The sequence below is a fragment of the Schistocerca serialis genome, chromosome 8 (genome assembly GCF_023864345.2).
Source record: "Schistocerca serialis cubense isolate TAMUIC-IGC-003099 chromosome 8, iqSchSeri2.2, whole genome shotgun sequence".
Taxonomy (NCBI): domain Eukaryota; kingdom Metazoa; phylum Arthropoda; class Insecta; order Orthoptera; family Acrididae; genus Schistocerca; species Schistocerca serialis.
In genome coordinates, this window is record NC_064645.1 from 402,609,491 (window position 1) to 402,622,762 (window position 13,272).

Sequence of the window (13,272 nt, forward strand, 5' to 3'; positions counted from 1 at the left end):
TAAGTATTTCCTAAGGAACACAAAATAGCGGTGTTCCAGTGCACACGGGACTAATCTATATACTTATGCTACAGCACACGAAAGTTTGGCGGATAACTACATGTGAAGACTTCGTACACCTGCTGATAAGTGAAGCGCGGGACAAGTAAGTGAGACATAAAGCATATCTAAACAAGATAAAGTTTCTAGCTATGTGGCCCAGTGATTATGGCTCTGGGCACAAATGATTTTTTTTTCGCGGTTTTCCTATATTTAACGCAAGGATGGTTCCCTCGGAAGGACGTAACACGATTTGCTGAGCCATCCTTGCGCAGTCTATTGATCTCATGGTCAATGTGCTGTTAAACCTTAACCATTAATATTTCATTCTGCAGCGGAATGTGCACTGTTTTGAAACTTATCGACAGGATAAAACTGTGTGCCGAACCGGGACTCGAACTCGGAACTTGACCTTTCGAGACCGATGCCACGAATTCGATATTGCAGACAGTTTTAATCTGTCAGTAAGTTTCCCAGTCTTCGTTCGTTTAACCGAGAAGTAACTGGTGTGTGGGCGTTCTCAGGGCGGCGTATCTGTACACTGACTGCACTGCTTGTTGATCTGATCCCACAACCATAGAGAGGTGGACTACATCGCTGCCGTTTTGACCTGTTCGCAGGGCATCGACGAGTTTGCCCTCTTGACTGATCACATAAACAAATGGTACGTTCAACTGCGATTCCAGAGAGAGAGACTTGAGAACAGATGTGACTTACCTGTTTGTGTTGCGCTCCGGGTTGTCGAACGGCACCTGAAAGCAGAAACGAAGGCTTTGAGTGAACGGTACAGAACATTACTAGTCGCAGTTGCGCCTGCGGGGATACAGTCCGTAGCCCTGCCGTCATTGGTCCACTGGCTGAGAAACCAGAGACGGCTTTCACCAGCAGGCATCAATACAGGCACGTGGGGCAGACGACACGAATGTCGCTGTTTGTACACTCCTCAGAGCCGCCGCCAGGGCGCGCCTTCGTCGATGGACCGGCGGACCGAACTGCCTTCGCTTCGTCAGCAGACGCCGTCCAGTTCTCCAAAACTGTTACGGCTGCTACTGCAGAGGGTGCGGTCTAAGTGGGCCAACCAACAGCCGGCATGCGGTGACGACTGTCGTATTGCTGCCCGCGGCTCGCACTGCAGCTCCGAACTCCAACATCAACTCGTCATGTACAGGGCTGTGTTAGTGCAACTAAGCTCCCTGCGATCACTCGCTACATTTTCACTTATTTTTGTGTGGTATACAGGGTGTTTCACAGTTCCTATAGTAGACTTACAGGGGTTGTAGAGGTTTTGATAACAAACCCTTGTCTGAAAAAGTACCGGTTGGATGCACGACGGGCGTTTGAAAAGTCCGTGCAAAAATAAAAACTACTTACGTGTTTGGGGTAAACCTTTTTTATTTCTCGACAGAGTCTCCTTTTTAGATTTATACACTTCGTCCATCGCTGTTCTAATTTCTTGATCCCTTCGGCTGGTATTGCACTATCAAATTTCTTTGTCAAATATCTTTGTCGAATATATTTGTCAAAGATATTTGATTGTGTAATAGGGAACTTTGACAAATGTCGTCCAATATTTGATCAAATCTAGGGCCTCGCTGTAGATTTGATCAAAGAAGTCGCTTGTCTTCTGTTCACTGCAATGTGACATGTTACCACATGGAGCGCTAGCATCGCTGCATTCTGTCGTCTGTAGCGTTTTTATAAACATCGCCAGTAAATACAATTGGTGTGTGCCGACAACTACAGAATTAATAGAGATGTATGAAGCTGATGAGGCGCTTTACAACGTGAGGCACGCTGAATACAAAAACAGATTACGAAGATTGGAGACCTGACCTAATTTAACCTAACCCTCTCCTGTAGCAAGGAATCGGAGTGTTACAGTGAGCCTGTCTTCTGCAGATGTAGCAGTTCTTAAGTGAATATTGTGCTTTGTGATATGAGGATACACTTCATTGAGCACATACAGAAATGTATGCTCATCCATTCTTAAATAATTGATGTACGACTTGACGTCCTCCACTGTAAGCTCACGTAACAAGTTTTGTTGAATGCTTTTCTTGTGTCGTTGTAAAACCCACGGCTTCACCCAGGTATGTTTCCTTTATTTCCCCCGCTTCTCTTCCGCATGTGCACACAGTGCAATTGTGGTACATGCAACTGCTGCGGTTAACAACAAGTTGTTGTCAGCCATCTTGAACTTTGACGAAAAATATGATGACAGTGTAATACCCCTTCTAGCCCTACGTCAAAGATCTTTGTCAAATATATTTGACGGAATATTTGATAACATCTTTGATCAAATTTTTGAAAAAGAAATTTGATAGTGTCAGACCGGCCTTCCGAATAATAGGAATAGTCCAAGTCTGCAAAATAGCTATTAGTTGCTGCAATCACCTACTCGTTTGAATAAAATCCTTGTCCCGTCAGCCATTTCTTCAAATTGGGGAACGAATAGTATTCGGAGGGAGCCAAGTCAGGAGAATAGGGGGGATGCGAAACGAGTTAGAATCCTATTTCCATTAATTTTGCGACCACAACTGCTGAGGTGTGTGCTGGTGGTTTATCAAGCTTCTCTTTAGTCTCCTGAGGCATTTTACCTTTCATAAAGTAATATTTAATCACCACACGAAATTCATGCGAATGTCAAACACAAAGGAATAGACCAATATGGCTGAAACTTGGTGTTCGTTCTTTCCAAAGATGCTACTAACTAAACATGACCTCGATACGCGCCGGTGGTGCCATCTCTCGGACTTTGCACGGACTTTTCAAACGCCCTTCGTAAAGTAGTTTGAAGATCGGATCACTTTAGGATCTCCCGCTTCACGAGACGCTCACGAACTGAGAAGAGGGCAAAAACTACTTGCGGGTGTTGCTAGAAGGTTTGCCACTATCATTTCGTCAGAAAACGTGGTTCCAACACGACAGTGCGCCAGCGCATTTTGCTCTAGGCGTCCGCGTACATCTCAGCCAAACACACAGTGTAGGATGGACAGCGGTGGATCAACTCAGATTTAACTCCTGTTGACTTCTTCTTGTAGGCCATGTGAAGTTTCTTGCGTATTAGACTCCCTGTACAGTCGGAAAAACTCCTTGTATCTGTGCAGCAGCAGAAATTATTCAGCGTACTCCAGGGTTTGTGGACCGGGTGTATGAAGGTATGCCTCGCACGTAGTCGCCACGTGGAATAGCTTCTGTAGATATCATCGTCTCCGCTGCGTGCGTACAGTGAAGCGGGAGACTTGAAAGTGGTCCGATTTTCAAACTTATTTTACATCCGAACGGCATATTTCCGGACATGGGATGCTTATGAAAATTATATTAACTAAGTACCCTCTACAATCCCTAGAAGCCTGTAATAGGAATAGTGGAACACCCTGTCTATTATTCTGTTTTATACAGGCTGCGGAAAAACAATCTGACCAAAAGTGTAGGACAGAAAGACAGCATCAAACGAAGGAATCTGAGTGTAGGTACTAGGGGTCGCAGTTGAATATTTATAGCGCTATGCCGGCGTGAAAACGGTGGCCAGTTTGAACATTTGCTACGATAAAATGGTTCAAATGGCTCTGAGCACTATGGGACTTAACTTCTGAGGTCATCAGTCCCCTAGAACGTAGAGCTACTTAAACCTAACTAACCTAAGGACATCACACACATCCATGTTCGAGGCAGGATTCGAACCTGCGACCGTAGCGGTCGCGCGGTTCCAGACTGTAGCGCCTAGAACCGCTCGGCCATCCCGGCCGGCTTTGCTACGATATACTTATGTCAATTAAGTGGTGGCGGTGGCAAGTCTTTGTACAAGAGCACACTCATTCATTTACTTTGACCCTTTTAGGACATATGAAACATGGAAACATGATTGTTTTCATTTTCAAAGAAGAGCTGTATGGTACGTCAGCTAAGTGCGATACACGTGTATGTACCGCTTTAAGTTTTTCTTATTCTCACCGTGTTGATTCGTTCGTCCAGAAATTTCCTTTACGTGTACGTTTTCCGGGAACTACATTTCATTTGAGTAAAGACGCCCATATGTTAAGATTTCAGTTACGTCCGTTTAAGGTCGAAAATATGCAGCTGCGACCCCAGATTCCTATACTCAAATTTCTTTGTCTGGTGTTTTCATGCTGTCCTACATATCTGGTCAAATTGTTTTTCCGGACCCTGTATGTGGGCCCACAGACACTGTAACGTTCGTAAAGGAAGTAATTTTTCCGTGTTGGCTGTTAAATAAACACTTTATTTAATTATGTAGCTATTAGCTAATTTCGCGCCCTGGGACACTATCACGCTACATCATAATAGGACTTGTCCTTACAGTATATTATGATCCACATATCAGTATCGGAAAAAGATGTGATGGTGTTCCTAATAAGAGTTTCAGACAACCTGAGCAATAACTGGCTTAACTATTACAGATGTGAAGTCCAAATGGAAAATGTGCAGACCTTTAAGATTTATTTATTTATTTATTTATTTGCGCGAGCATACGTTACACATTAAGATGCTTAAGCCAAAATCTCAAAACTGAAAATTATTGTAATTGGGAAGGAGGATAGGAAGACTACAACTCTAAAATTGCAGTCAAGATAGATATTTGTTTACTAAGTCACTGTAGTTAATCATTGCGCGATATCTGATCAAATGTATCCGGACACCTATTAGTGGACATTAATATGGGTAATGTCCTCTTTTCCCTTTACCACAGCTTCAACTATGTTAGGAACACTTTCAAGGAGGTCTCTGAAAGTCTGAGGAGGTATGGCAACCGATCGTTCCTCAAGAGGCGAAACCAGAAACCGTAGCGGTTTGGATGCTGGGGTCTGGAGTGAAGTCGACATTCCAACTCATCCGAAAAGCACTCCATTAGGTTCAGGTCGCGGCTCTGGGTAGTCCAGTCCGTTCCAGGAATGTTATTGTCCACAAACCATTGTCTCACAAATACTGCTTTATGGACATTTTCATGCTGTGGACACCCCGGACGAAAAAGAAAAAGAATGAAAGAAAGAAAAATTTTAAAAAAATCATCGTACTCTGTCTTCCTTTCCTCTTTTGTTTTACAAAACGGTCGGAGCCGTGTTTGATTTTTGCTCGTGAGCAGAGCCTAAATTGGTGGTAAAAATCTGTCCTAGTTAGCTCTTAGGGTGAAAGTGGCGGTGACATTAGATATTGTTTTTATTTGTAGGTTGGATAGGTTTTGGGGGTAGTATGGCTGTTACGGGCCAACGCCTGAAGTGGACGACGTCTAGACCTAAAAAAACGACAAAAAGATCGTGATAGTACCAATACCTAAATATTCATTTACTTTTTCCCAATCTTTAACACGAAATAAGGAGGAAAAGGTTTTTTTCTTAAGGAGATAGTAAATAAGAAAAAAGATTCACGAAGAAAATGAAAAAAGTCAGTGGAGCACTTGCCCGCGGAAGTCAAATTCCCGAATTCGAATCTATTGCGAGGAATTTTCGTATCACCGCACACTCCGCTGCTGAGTGAAAATTTCCCTCTGGAAACATCCTCCAGGCTGCGATTAAGCCATCCGTCCGCAATATTCTTTCTTCCATTGGTGCTAGTCTTGCAAGGAAGGAAAAATTCTGGGTAGTTTGGGTACCGGTAGAAATAAAGTTGTGAGTCAGTAGAGTACTTGCCCGTCAAAGGCAAAGGTGGACGACAGTTCGAGCTCCGGACCAGCAGACATTTAATGTGTCAGGAAGCTTCAAGCACGCTTATCACGGCACATCTACATTTGATAATGTCCATGTGCCGAGACTGGTCAGTAATATAATCTGTTATTGATGCAATAAAAGGTCATCTCGCGCAAATAATTTCATAGGCTACCGTAGTTATTTAAAATGGTTTTGTCGTCCAGAAATTCTTCTGGGCTGTGGACACGTACATGAAGAAACCCATACTGAACTGGTAGAAATGTACGGCAATGCATCGTCATATCACACAGCGTTTAGTGGTTCAAATGCTTCCAGTGTGGCCAAACAACTCTGAATTGCGAAAACGAGCTGACTGCCCATTTCTCTGTGAAGAACCGGGAACTGCAACAGAAGTGAAGGCGTTGGTGTTCGAAGACATGCGTGTTACAATCGAGGTGATTATGGAAAAATTAAAAATGAGCGATAGATGAGTTTTCAGCATCTTGCACGACAAAAGATCGCCGTGGAATGTTCGTACCAGTTCAAGAAGCCCGTCGACAGAAGCGGAAACGTTGAAGCTGCGTCAGATCAATACAGATGAGTTCTTCAACCGCCCCCGATCGGAGTGGCCGAGCGGTTCTAGGCGCTCCAGTCTGGAACCGAGGGACCGCTGCGGTCGCAGGTTCGAATCCTGCCTCGGGCATGGATGTGTGTGATGTCCTTAGGTTAGTAAGGTTTAAGCAGTTCTAAGTTCTAGGGGACTGATGACCTCAGATGTTAAGTTCCATAGTGCTCAGAGCCATTTGAACAATTTTTTTTCTTCAGCCGCCTGACGACAATGGACGAGCGTTGGGTGTATCAGTAGTACCCAGTCACATATGAACAAAATTTACAGTGGATCCGATTGGATCGCCATCGCCGAAAAAGGTGACCATCCTAACATTACAGACTTTTAGTATTGCCTTGGTGAGCAGCTACCAGATTATTCTCGTAAGGGGCAAACCACCACAGGAGCCTGTTATCGAAATCTCATAACGATATTACGGGTGGCTGTGATACAAAGCGTCACGAGAAGCTGTCGAAAGTGGGAGTTTTTTCCTCCACAACGTTCCTAGTTCATTTTGCACAGGACACCGTCACGCATACAGCTTTGTTGGGCTATCAAATAATTTTTCCTCATTCCCTGCCAGTATTCTCATCATATGGCATCCAATGGCTTCTTCTTCCTCCTTCCTTGTATGAAACAGCCATCATGTGGTACACATTTCCAGAATGATGAGCAGGTGGAATTCGAGCTGGAACGTTTCCTCAAGAGCCAAAATCTGTTCTACTACACCACTGGCCATTAAAATTGCTACACCACGAAGATGACGTGCTACAGACGCGAAATTTAATCGACAGGAAGAAGATGCTGTGATATTCAAATGATTAGCTTTTCAGAGCATTCACACAAGGTTGGTGCCAGTGGTGACACCTACAACGTGCTGACATGAGGAACGTTTCCAACCAATTTCTCATACACAAACAGCAGTTGACCGGCGTTGCCTGGTGAAACGTTGTTGTGATGCCTCGTGTAAGAAGGAGAAATGCGTACCATCACGTTTCCGACTTTGATAAAGGTCGGATTGTAACCTATCGCGATTGCGGTTTATCGTATCGCGACATTGCTGCTCGCGTTGGTCGAGATCCAATGACTGTTAGCAGAATATGGAATCGGTGGATTCAGGAGGGTAATACGGAACGCCGTGCTGGATCCCAACGGCATCGTATCACTAGCAGTCGAGATGACAGGCATCTTATCCGCATGGCTGTAACGGATCGTGCAGCCACGTCTCGATCCCTGAGTCAACAGATGGGGGGACGTTTGCAAGACACCAACCATCTGCACGAACAGTTCGACGACGTTTGCAGCAGCATGGACTATCAGCTCGAAGACCATGGCTGCGGTTACCCTTGACGCTGCATCACAGACAGGAGCCCCTGCGATGGTGTACTCAATGACGAACCTGGCTGCACGAATGACAAAACGTCATTTTTTCCGATGAATCCAGGTTCTGTTTACAGCTTCATGACGGTCGCATCCGTGTTTGGCGACATCTCGGTGAACGCACATGGGAAGCGTGTATTCGTCATCGCCATACTGGCGTATCACCAGGCGTGATGGTATGGGGTGCCACTGGTTACACGTCTCGGTCACCTCTTGTTCGCACTGACATTCCAGATGTGTTACGACCCGAGGCTCTACCCTTCATTCGATCCCTGCGAAACCCTACATGTCAGCAGGATAGTGCACGACTGCATGTTTCAGGTCCTGTACGCGCCTTTCTGGTCACAGAGCATGTTCCACTGCTGCCCTGGCCAGCACATTCTCCAGATCTCTCACCAACTGAAAACGTCTCGCCAATGGTGGCCTAGCAACTGGCTCGTCACAATACGCCAGTCACTACTCTTGTTGAACTGTGGTATCGTGTTGAAGGTGCATGGGCAGCTGTACCTGTACACGCCATCCAAGCTCTGTTTGAGTCAGTGCCAGGGCGTATCAAGGCCGTTATTTCGGCCAGAGGTGGTTGTTCTGGGTACTGAAGTCTCAGGATCTATGCACCCAAATTGCTTGAAAATGTAATCACTTGTCAGTTTTAGTATATTATATTTGTCCAATGAATACCCGTTTATCACCTGCATTTCTTCTTGGTGTAGCAATTTTAATGGCCAGTAGTGTACAATCTGCCATGTTATCCGTCGGTGGGGAAAATGTGTCACCTTGAAGAATGAATATGTAGAGGACTAAAATCACTATCAAGTTTCATGGTAACGGCTTGACTTTTTTCGTGGTGATAATCAAAACTTTATCACTTCTCCTCGAATAAAGAGCTTCATCGTGCTTACTGTGGAGAGACACGACTCGGATAAGCAATGAAGCGATTATGGATAATACTAGTAGGCGCTGTTCTGCTAGGCCGTGACGTCGGACGTGGGGAGAGTCGCCTGTAGTCCTTTTAATGACATCCACCTGCGGCCGCGTGACGTCAGAGGTGTTGCGCATGGCCGTGGTATCTCGCGGTGTTTGGGCGGCGGCTACACGCCTCCGCCTCCACGCGTATCTACACACGCAGCACACAGCGCCGTTGACAGGTGTTTGTTTGGGAAACGGACGCGCCGCTTGTAAGCGGCCGGCCTGATACAGCAAGCGGACTGCGACGCGTTGCACCATCTGGCTCAGACCGTGTCGTGTCGAAACGCGAATCCACCCTCACTGAAGCGGGTCGCCTTACCCAAGCAGGGGCTCCTCCTGCCCGCCTAAGGCGGCGTCGCAGACACTGACGTCGACAGTTCGCCATTTACTCGGTATCGAATGTGCCGGGAGTGGTGAGGTTCTTGGAACGAGAAAGCGAGGCAGCAGTACGTCCTTTCTGACTTGTGGCTCTTTCTGTTAATGCCCAACGTTTCGTTGATTAGATGGGCTGCTACGGACGCATTAAATCGTCAGGTAGGCAATGAGCAGCGAATAATCGGTTATACACTACTGGCCACTAAAATTGCTACACCAAGAAGAAATGCACATGATAAAAGAGTATTCATTGGACAAATAAATCATGCTGGAACTGACATGTGATTACATTTTCACGCAATTTGGGTGCATAGATCCTGAGAAATCAGTACCCAGAACAACCACCTCTGGCCGTAATAACGGACTTGATACACCTGGGCATTGAGTCAGAGCTTGGATGCCGTGTGCAGGTACAGCTGCCCATGAAGCTTCAACACGATACCACAGTTCATTAATAGTAGTGACTGGCGTATTGTGACGAGCCAGTTGCTCGGCCACCATTCACAAGACGTTTTCAATTAGTGAGAGATCTGGAGAATGTGCTGGCCAGGGCAGCAGTCGAACATTTTCTGTATCCAGAAAGGCCCGTACAGGACCTGCAACATGCGGCTGTGCATTATCCTGCTGAAATGCAGAGTTTTGCCACGGGTCGCACTGCAGCTCCGAACTCCAACATTAACTCGTCATGTACAGGGCTATGTTAGCTAAGCTCCCTGCGGCCATCATGATGCTGTAAACACAACCTGGATTCGTCCGAAAAACTGACGTTTTGCCATACGTGCACTCAGGTTCGTCGTTGAGTACACCATCGCAGGCGCTCCTGTCTGTGATGCAGCGTCAAGGGTAACCGCAACCATGGTCTCCGAGCTGATAGTCCATGCTGCTGCAAACGTCGTCGAACTGTTCGTGCAGATGGTTGCTGTCTTGCAAACGTCCCCATCTGTTGACTCAGGGATCGGGACGTGGCTGCACGATCCGTTACAGCCATGCGGATAAGATGCCTGTCATCTCGACTGCTAGTGATACGAGGCCGTTGGGATCCAGCACGACGTTCCATATTAGAACCCACCGATTCCATATTCTGCTAACAGTCATTGGATCTCGACCAACGCGAGCAGCCATGTCGCAATACGATAAACCGCAATCGCTATAAGCTACAATCCGACCTTTACCAAAGTCGGAAACGTGATGGTACCCATTTTTCCTCCTTACACTAGGCATCACAACATTTCACCAGGCAACGCCGGTCAACTGCTGTTTGCGTATGAGAAATCGGTTGGAAACTTTCCTCATGTCAGTACGTTTTAGGTGTCGCCACCGTGTGTGAATGCTCTGAAAAGCTAATCATTTGCATATCACAGCATCTTCTTCCTGTCGGTTAAATTCGCGTCTGTAGCACGTCACTTCGTGGTGTAGCAATTTTAATGACCAGTAGTGTAGGTTGTAAGTACGGAGCCAGGACACATCCTTTTAGGGATGAATCTGAGCCAAATCAGCCTGTAGTCGCCCCATTACTTCTACGCTGTCCAGTCACATCAATGTGACCACCTGTCAAAAGCTTGAGCAACTACTTTTTGCAGCGCGAACTTCTGCGAGACGAGCAGGAGCTAAGTCAGTAAGGTTCTGGAAGGTACCGACAAGGATGTGGAGCTATGCCGAATCTAATGCCGTGGCCAGCTGCCCTAGGTTTTTCGATTGAGGATCCGTGGTCCCAAAAATTGCCGATTGGATTCATTTCCGCGGAGTTTGGTGGCTACGAGAATACGGTAAACTCATCATGGTCCTCTTTGAATCACGCACGTACACTGCGGGCTGAGGAAAAACAAGCTGCATGTGGAGAAGGTCCCCAAGCATAGATGCATGTTTGTGTTGGCCCATTGTGTCTTCCAGAATAACCAGATTACCCAGAGAACGCCACGAAAACATTCCCCAGACCATATCGCGCCGACGATTATTGCAAGGAATTCGCTGTCAGGCATTTCACGCCGTACACGCCAACGGCCATCTGTCTGATGGAGCATGAAACGTGACACGCCTGAAAGTACCACCCGTTGCCGCTCAGTGGACATCCAGTTGAGCTACAGGCGTGCAAATTCCACCTTTGTCGCCAATGAACGAAACGGGCGCCTGTTGCTGAGGCCCGTACGCAGCAACGTTCGCTGAACGGTCGTTAAGGAGACACTGTTGGTAGCGCCTTGGTTCATCTGGACGGTCAGTTGCTCAACAGATGCACGTCTATTCGCCCTTAGCCATCTCCGCAGTTTTCATTCACCCCTGTCACCTATGGCCCATGGTACATCACAGTCGACTCGGCGCCGATTTTGGATAGCGCCAATTTTACCATGCACCGTATACCTAAACCACTGCGGCACGCTAACATTTTACGTACTTAGCCGTTTCGGAAATGCCTCCTCCCTTGGCCCGAAAGCCAATGATCATGCCATTTTGGACGTCAGATAAATCGCTCCGTTTCTGCGTTACGACAACGATTGCACTGAGTGTGCGCTGTTTTGGAAGTTCCTGGCGAATTAAAACCGTGTGCCGGGATCGGATTCGAATCGGGGACTTTGTCTTTCGCTGGGGACTCTCTTAAGGACTGAGTTATACACGTACATCTCACGACCCACCTTCAGAGTTTAGCTTCCGCCGGTACCACTCTCCTATTTTCGAAATTTCATTCTGCAACGATGGCACTTGGATGGGTGACCATCCAGGCCGCCATGCGCTGTTGCCATTTTTCGCGGTGCACTCAGCTTCGTGATGCCAATTGAGGAGCTACTCGACCGAATAGTAACAGCTCCGGTCAAACAAAATCATCATAACTACCGGGAGAGCGGTGTGCTGACCACACGCCCCTCCTATCCGCCTTCTCAGCCGAGGATGACACGGCGGTCGCATGGTACCGATGGGCCACTTGTGGCCTGAAGACGGAGCGCATTCTGCAAAGAATTCTCTAGTCTGTGGCTCAGCTATTTTTTCGCAGTGTCCTTTCTTGCACGGGTGTGAGTCCCGCAAATAATGCAGCAGAACTTCTGTTAAGTTTGGGAGGTAGGAGAAAGATACTGTCGCAAGCTTTGATGGTGAGTCGTACGTCCTGCATGGACAATTCAGTCGCAAAGGGCTTCGCCACTTGCGGAAGGCAAGGTTCAGGGTGCGAGGAGTGGTCCAGCACTGAGTTTTGATCCGCCACGAAGTTTGATTACCTTCTCTTTTTATTCTGGCCAAAAGTACTAAAGTTTCTCAGTACTACTGAGAAGGCGGGAGATCTAAAGTGTGTAATCTCTGTCACTATTTTCGTTGCATTAAACACTCACTAGCTGTCACATCAAAGATACTGTCACGCAGGTAAACTATAACTTATGATAACACGTTCACAAATCACTCAGTCCGCACTAAAAATGAAATTACTGTACGAATAACTTAGACCTCATCTTTATATAATATGTGGCCATCAACAAATAAATATTCACATATGTATACAAAGTGACACTGAGCTGGAACATTGTGCGACATACCCGCTACAAACTTTCCGGTACCTGTACAACTGGTGCTGTGCAACTGAAAAGGTCTCTTTTGGATCTCAACGAAGCCATCAGATTACTCTTCTTGGCTTGCGACCAAACGGGTTGCGTTTCTTGGTACTTAAATGTAGCCAAAAAAGAGTAGTTCTCAAGGGAAGAGAAATGGTATTTCATATAACGATGATTTGTGTAACACGAATAAACAGGTGCCTTCTAAGGCCAAGATAAAGTCTGTGGCGCAAGCCCGCTAAAGGACTATCGGCCTGATTACAGGTAGAGTACAGCCATTCTGTTCGCCACAGCATTAGCAGGGGGAGCGGTGGTGAGCCCGTGGACGCGGCTTCTTCACCTCCAGTAAAGATACATGCAACTCTTTTTGGCAGCAGACTGAGTGAACTTGGGACTGTGATAGATTGACTAGTATGGGGAGAACTCCCCACCTCTACCCGGGATGGAATCCAGGACCTCCAGAGACGGAGTCTAGCGTTCTACCTGCTAGACCGCCACGGCCACCAGGTCTCCCAGTAATAACAATACTTTCTTTGGCATTTTAATTGTGCCACTGGATTGGAGGCCATCACAGTAGGCTAGGGGCTGACTGCTACTAATACAACAGGCATTGAAAAAGTGCTGATGCCATCACCTTAAAATGGTTAAAATGGCTCTAAGCGCTATCAGTCCCCTAGACTTAGAATTACTGAAACCTAACTAATCTAAGGACATCACACACATCCATGCC

At 46.6% G+C, this 13,272-nt stretch overlaps 1 protein-coding gene across 1 annotated transcript in view; it reads right to left on the reverse strand.

Moving 5' to 3' along the window:
• LOC126417035 (ras-responsive element-binding protein 1-like) overlaps nucleotides 1-13,272 on the reverse strand; it is a 465,403-nt gene that overhangs the window by 189,451 nt on the left and 262,680 nt on the right. Inside the window, exon 3 of the mRNA XM_050084927.1 lies at nucleotides 757-791. The gene's annotated coding sequence lies outside the window, so the exon portion shown is untranslated. The remainder of the gene's footprint in view (nucleotides 1-756; nucleotides 792-13,272) is intronic.